Source organism: Hypomesus transpacificus, chromosome 23, assembly GCF_021917145.1.
Source record: "Hypomesus transpacificus isolate Combined female chromosome 23, fHypTra1, whole genome shotgun sequence".
Taxonomy (NCBI): Eukaryota; Metazoa; Chordata; class Actinopteri; order Osmeriformes; family Osmeridae; genus Hypomesus; species Hypomesus transpacificus.
Genome location: NC_061082.1, coordinates 15,254,916 through 15,262,761, shown reverse-complemented (window position 1 = coordinate 15,262,761; position 7,846 = coordinate 15,254,916).

Genomic DNA, 7,846 nt, shown 5'->3' with positions numbered 1-7,846 from the left:
CATGAGACGGGAGGCCATGAGGCGGGAGACTGCAGGCTGCAGCCATACACTCTTGCAACAGCAAGTAAAATAACATTACAATGAAACTGGTTAGGAATACACAGGGTTGAAGATAGCTGGACAGTACACAGAGTAGCCTTATTCAAAAAATAAAACACGTAATACCCATGGCAATATACAAGTAATATCCAAGTTACAATTAAGCAACAAGAATCACTATAAGTGCAAGTGTACCTGTGGAAAAGCAAGTAACAGTAAAATAAAATATTTCACAGCGAGTACAACAATTTAAATCAGTTACCACTAACCAACAAGAGCAACAAGGCTCTAAGTCATTGTGATCCTTGAGAAAACCAGCATTGGGTCCAGCAAACCATTCCTAAGTACCGTTGTACTCCTGGAACAAGTGCGTCTTCAGCCATATTTCCTCAAGTAGGATTTCTGAGGACGTTTAGTATGTTGTTCTGGACACCTCATAGAAATGATCTACGCTGTAAAATCTTTTACCATTAGTCTGTTTTAAAACGCTACTTTGCCTGGACTAATAGTAACAAAGTAACATAGCCTACTAGCTAGTTATAACAGTTACACAGGAACAATATGACAACGAAGTCCAAGTGGACTCAAAGAACGCAGTGTTTGGCAATCAACTGCAACAACTACCAGTGTGACAGTAGACTATTTATTTACAGGTCAATTTTGTCGGTAGCGTAATCTTTTACACCTGCTAACTTTAAAGTTTTTTTGGTCTAGTAGTAGGTTAGTAAACGTAATTCCTTCTAGGAACGGCAGGTCCTAGCTAGGGATGTATGGGGTTCAGAAGGACATGGAGAACCTGCCTAGGGAGACTGTTGTGTATGGCAGCAGTCCCCCAACCTTTTTTGCGCCACGGACCGGTTTCATGGAATACATATTTTCACGGACCGGCAGGGACGGACTGGGAGGAAAGATGGGCCATGGACTTTGATCCAAACTGGCCCACCAGAACTGGCCCCCGCCACCACGGCTGCCCTGCTAATGCATGCACGCTCTGGGTTTGATGTGATCTTAGATAGCGACTTGCACATGTAATGCGAGCGTGCAATACTTTCTTTTTGCTAATTTGAGCTAAAAATAGTTTTTGGAGCTTTATGTAAAATAAACCTCTGTTTTTCAATTGGTAAAATCTTGTCTAATGAATGTGATGTATTTTTGTCTCTTAATCTGAGACGGGTATGGCTGCAGCCTGCAGCCTCCCGTCTCATGCCCTCCCGTCTCATGCCCTCCCGTCTCATGCCCTCCCGTCTCATGCCCTCCCGTCTCATGCCCAAGCTGTCCAACCAATGGTAAGTTCAGTGGGTCAAAAATACTAAAGGTAAGTTCGTGAGCACGTTTGTTGCAATAAATTGAAAAACTTGAAATATAATTTTTTTGTTTGCTGATTTCTGGATGTTATTGTTCTGTCCCTGATGTTAACGTATATTTGATGAAACCTGCGATGACCTTCATTGAAAACTGCATCAGCGTTTTATGTTGACATTTGTTAGCGAATATTAGCTAACGTTACCTAGAGCAATTTATGGTTGCAGACTTTGATGGTTTCTTTTTGGGATTTTCCTTATGGTACACATCAGTGTCTTTAAAAAAAAGAACACACCGCAGGTGACAAAATGCACGGTGTGCTGTACCGACCATCATTGTCCCCCAACCGTTGTGGTTGTGCCTAGCCTTAACCTCGACCTCTGCTACGACTCCTGGCCTTAAACTAATCCTAACCTCAACCGTCGTTGTTACGCCTAAACTCAACCGGGCCTCCCAGGCTGCAGCCGTAGAATGGATTTTAGTTTGTAGTCTAGCTAAAAAAAACACGTACACCAAAGTAGAAAGGAGAAATAGCGGACCAGACAAGCTTTTATTTTGAAAAGTAGAGGCATGAGATGGGAGGGCATGAGACGGGAGGGCATGAGACGGGAGGGCATGAGACGGGAGGGCATGAGGCGGGAGGGCATGAGGCGGGAGGCTGCAGGCTGCAGCCATACACTCTTGCTTAATCTTGCAGCTGCATCTTTACGTTTCTTAGCCTGGTTTTCCATCGTTATATTGTTACTTGCTAGTTTAGCTTTCAATCTGTCAGTCACACTTTTGTGTGTAAACGTGACGACAGTGGAAAATCCCGTTTCACAAAGGATGTTGGAAATGGAAGCAAGATTTTCAGTACTTTTGTGGCGATATCAGGATATTCAGCCTTCATCCAAAACACCGGCTGAGTTGTTGTCTCAAACAGGCTTCATTGAGTGGTAACTATCACGTGTCATGTTTCAAGAGGAAGAGATTCAAGATTCACTTGTCGGTCAAGCACATTTCAACCTATGCACAATCTCACCCTCTACAATTTAACCGTGGATACGTGTATGTACACAGTGGTGTTAAAACACAGCAAGGGTGTGAAAGCCGGTGTGGGTACTCCTGTCGTCATATCGTGGATTAACTCAGCTTTTTGTCCCCTCTCCTCTATGGCGAAATACCTCCGCTGGCGTTCATCCACGGCAACGAGCGAGCCCCTGTTCGTCACCGATGCTGGGAAAGCCATGAGCCGGTACTGGTTCACCGGGAGGCTCGGAATCCTGTGCCGGCGCTGTGGTCTGGACCCAAAGCTGTACACGGCGCACTCGTTCCGAATCGGTGCAGCTACGTCAGCATCTCAAGTGGTCTCAGCCTCAACGCTGAAAGTGATGGGTCGTTGGTCATCTGCAAGCGTTTAACGTTACATCAGACTGAATGCCACTGATGTTCTGGAAGGCCAGAGGAGAATGGCTTCCACTCTCCCTACCTCTCGATAACTTGCTTTTCACGTTGTGTATCGCATTTCCTTTCGCTTAATACCATGTATATGTGCATACTAATTATAATAAACGTTCGTCAGGTGGCTGGCCGGGCGCGGGTATGCAGCAGCACGTTAACAAGGTGACACGTCACCATCAACATTGGTAAGTCGAGGCCGTGCCTCAGTTGGTAAGCTGAGGGGTGTCTCAGTTTGTAAGTAGAGGCCGTGCCTCAGTTGGTATGGCGAGGCCGTGCCCCTGTTGGTATGTTGAGGCCGTGCCTCAGTTGGTATGTAGAGGCAGTGCCTCAGTTGGTAACACTTCAATCGATTCATTTCAGTCACTAGATGCATCAGGGGCACCAGTGCGCTGAGATACAATGCTGAGGTATGTATGGGTAACACGACGCACATATCATTCATATCTACAGGGGCACCATGTACACACAGTAGTCTCATCATTGTCTCGTCTGGCATGTGGTTTTGTGTTGGGGAATGCGTCGCTGCTCTCTGCTCGGAGGTCGAGACGGTGTCTCGTTGGATGCGGCAGGGAGCCGATGCGAGCAGAACCACAATGCCAAATCAAATGTACAATCATATATTGTATAGTGTGCAATAAAGTATTAGTAAAGACATACTGAGTCCTCCTGCCTGAATCAAGAGGAGCTAGTTTATGAAGGAGGACGCGAGACATAGCGCGTCACTAGCAACGCGTCATATTATGCTCCAGGGCACTCCCTCCTAACAGGGTGGGGTATATAGCAGGGTATCCCGGCATATGCATCGCTAGTGCGACATAGACATCAGTCATCCTGCTGCCTCCGCCACCCCGGCCTCCACCCTTGGTTCTGTTTCCTGTTGTAGGGGGAATGCGTCGCTGCTCTCTGCTCGGAGGTCGAGACGGTGTCTCGTTGGAAGCAGCAGGCAGCCGATGCGAGCAGAACCACAATGCCAAATCAAGTGTACAATCATGTATTGTATAGTGTGCAATAAAGTATTAGTAAAGACATACTGAGTCCTCCTGCCTGAACCAACTGAGGAGGCTAAATTTGTAAGAACATTGTTCCTGTCATAGGCAATGCCCATTTGTGGCTCGCTATATCCATACCTCAAGAAACCGACCAGGGTTGGAATAGTGTTCTTGTCCTATCACCGTTGTGGCTTGTTTCAACTCTGATAACTGACCGAAGAGCAGGCCCAAATCATCAAGTTACAGGCCAGGTGCAGTGCCCATGATGCAGCCGGTGATTATAATGTAGTAGTTGATTTGGTGTCAGTTTAATTGGAGTTTGTGCTCATTTACAATGTGAGTTTTTGCATCAGTAGATTCATGTAACTAATTCACTGATCTATACTGAAATAAAGTATCCACTTCATATTGTCTTTCTATTAGCTAGCCAGCATTTCATCCAAAAAGAAAACCCTGCTGTGAGATCAGTTGTTCAAGTGCTTAGTGGAGCTCAGGTAAATGCAGTGTAGCCTATAGTGCAGCTCAACACTAGCTCAGTCGAGGCCTATAGTGCCAGCTCAACATGGCTGAAAGAGTTCATTCCGAAACTGGCGGAAAATCAGTTTAGTTATGTGGAAGCGCTTATCCAAACAATTTGAAACGCAGCACTGCACATACTTGGGTTCTGAAAATTAGAACTTTGCGCAGTGCCCGGTTCTCGAGATAAATCATGGGAAACGTATTGCCTTAAAATCTCATTTTAAAACTGCAGAGAGACAGACAGACACGCACACACAGAGATTCCTGGTATTATTAGACAAATGTTGTGTGATGGGTGTATTATAAACATTTGTTGACATAAAGGCCTACATCAGACATATCTGATCAATCCCTGTCCCTGTATTTAAGACTAAACTGGGCAATAAATATCAAAGACCTTGCTTACAATTAGACATATTAGTTTAAAACTCATTTGTGCTCTGAAGTCTCAACTTTTAGGAAGGTAGACTTTAAAACAGTAATTCTGTTAAAATAAGTACACATCAATCTCATCAGTCTGTCATCATCATGTCTTCTTTGAATATATTTGAGTTGATGCTAAACTGGTGGGCAAGCATGTGATTTAATGTTGTAAATTCAAACAACTTGTATTCCAAAAAGTCCCATAGCAGGAATGATTTTAAACCATAGGCCTAGAAACCATTCAGCATAGCCAAACACATCTCATCTCATCGTTGGTGGTTAGGGCTGGGCGATATGGGTAAAAAATGTTCGATAAATATATTTATATTTACATTCGATAACGATAATTAAGACGATAGACCACAGATCTGTAGTAGTAGCAAAATAATTATTTTCCTCAACTTTTTCCCTACACTCAGCATAAAGTTTAGGCAGAGCGGTTTGAGAGAAATGCTTACACCCAGGGAGCACGTACCTGGGGTCAAGCAACTTAAGCTTTTTAAAACCTTGCTTTTTATCAATAGCCTATCTATCAATACCTTGGCGCAAACTCACCCAACGAGTGATTTCGCTTCAGGTGGTAAAAAAGGTTTCTTATATCAAGGTGCATTCGACATGGACTGCGGCTGCATGAAACGACCGGCGAGAGTAGCCGCTTGCAGTCGGGGAGGAGTTGAAAACGGCTCTGTGAAGTCGGACATTTCAGCTTCTCGTGGTTTGCTGCGTTTACGTCAGTCACGGCCGATTAAGCGCTGTTTGCTTACTTGACTCTATTTATAATTAAACGTAGTCTTTCCGTTAGTGAAGAGGCGGAGTACAACCCTTTCTTCCATACATTTTTTATTCAATTCAACTGTTTGGTCCGGATTTGAGCATTGGCAAAACTGAAAGTGTCAGAATATTACAACACACGCGTCAGTTGTTGTGTGTGAGTCTGGCCAATCATGAAATAGCTGTGTCGTCACTTGAACTCGTGCAGTTGCTCTAGAGAAAATGCGCTCGGCTACACAGCCAGCAGTTCTCGAATCGATCTCACGGTACTTTGATGGCGACGCCACAGTGACGTATCCTCAGCGCCGTCTCAAGTCGGACAAAAAGTCTAACCAGAATTCACTGTAACAAGTTAGCCGCCTGCAGCCGGCTGCAGCGCCGCATGAAGTCGGGTCATGTCGAACGCACCTATTATTATATGGCAACGACAGTACGGGCGCTCTGATTGGCTAATGGGTAGTCATGCCAGCGACGTATTGACCTCATCGCCGGTCCGCGGTCTGATACAGATTATTATTGCCCTCCTCTGACGTCATCTTCAAAATGAGCGATTTCGAGGAGTCAGCTGAGTTTTAATATAGTTTTACTATCCAGACAATACTAAAGACATCAACAGCGACAAATAAATTGTTCGGTCTGGACCTCTCCAGAGGCCCGCAAACGATTTACAGACCTAGCAAGCGGTTGCCTGTGAGATGTTGACAACATGGCGTCTGCTCCAGATTCGTCGGGTTTGATTTGGGATTTTCCTACGTGTTGTTGTATAATATAAAAAAACAAATATGGACTTTTCGACAGGTCTACAAACACCTTTGTAAGCAGAAATTTTTTGAAACGTTTGTTAATCGAGACCGTAGGTCGAGGTCAACAAGAAGTCACATTTGCAGTTTGTCGTATTACCAGACTTGGTAGCCACCCGTTTGTTTACTACACCAATTTGCACCTAACATTGCTCTGCTCTTTGTCGGGATTTCAAAAAGCCAAACAACTTCCAAATAACTGAAGAAGATGAACCCTTTTCATCAATAATTTCTTAATTGGAAGTTGCTCCCTTGCCATGGCTATCGCTGCCACTGTTTTTGGCAATAAGACAAAATTTTCCGCGGTTAACATTAGCTACTTCACTCGAGGTGCTCAGAATATTTTAGTGAGCGTAGGCTACCATTTCTCTGCAACTTCCTGCTGCATCACAGAAATTAAATGGGCTGCTGTTCCTAATTATACTCTATCGACATTATCGATATTATTGAAAATGACTTAATGTTACGATATCTTTATTGAGGGAAGTCATTACTTCGATAATGATTTTTTATCGATTTATCGCCCAGCCCCAGTTCATAGTGTTCATAGTTCACCTTACCTGTGTATCAATGCTAGCTAGCTACGAACAAGCGTCTATTATTTACTTCTCTGGAACATATAAATATACCTTCTGTCAAACCCAGGCCAGAGCCCCCATACTCCATTATCTAGGTCCCTTACTCAGGGGTGCAAACTCATCAGGGATGAAAAAGGTGACAAGGACCCCCTCGGGGGGTATTTACTAAAAATATTTAAATATATATATATATATTTTTTTATATATACATATATATTCGTATATGCTTCAATGGTATTCAAGTAAAACACAAATAAGATGCGGATATTCATCTTGGGTGGTTTTCAACTTTCACAACCCCTTTAACTTGATCCTATTCTGAACAAGGAAAAGGGAAATGAGAAATGAAGCCAGTTCTTTTTTTATTTTTATTTTGTTTGTTAGAATTTTACATGCATAACTTACAGAATCAACATTTGAAATACTTCCTACATAACTCCCTTCCCACGTGGCCTCCCCCCACCCCAACCCTGCATCCCCTTGACAGACACACAACCAAATATTTGGTCATGTATTTCACGTATGTGTAGAAGCTATTTAGTCATGCTGATCTGACTTAAAACCACAGTGAAAAAGCACATATGGGAGGCAAACCTAAACTCTGCCTCAATGAAGGGGGCGTGCGAAAACCTGGATAATCTACTTCCATTCCAGTGAAGTTATAAATAAATAATGGGAGACCAATGCCAGAGCTAAAATGTTTGCTTCAAACGACGGGACATAAGATCAACTACTCAGATTCAAAGCCAAATTGCTTAAAAAATGTTTAAACCTCAAGAATAGATTTGGCTTTGGACATATTAGCAAGGGGGGGGCTTCTTATCCCTCATTCGCTAACATTACATTGATATCAGAGTAAACCCTTGCTCCGTTGATTTCCCATGATTTACTTTAGGATTTTTTTATGTGGAGCAATTTAACATCACACAAGTAGTTGTGATCACTTTGGACCCAAGACTGCTTTTTATTGGTAAGCTGATTTTGA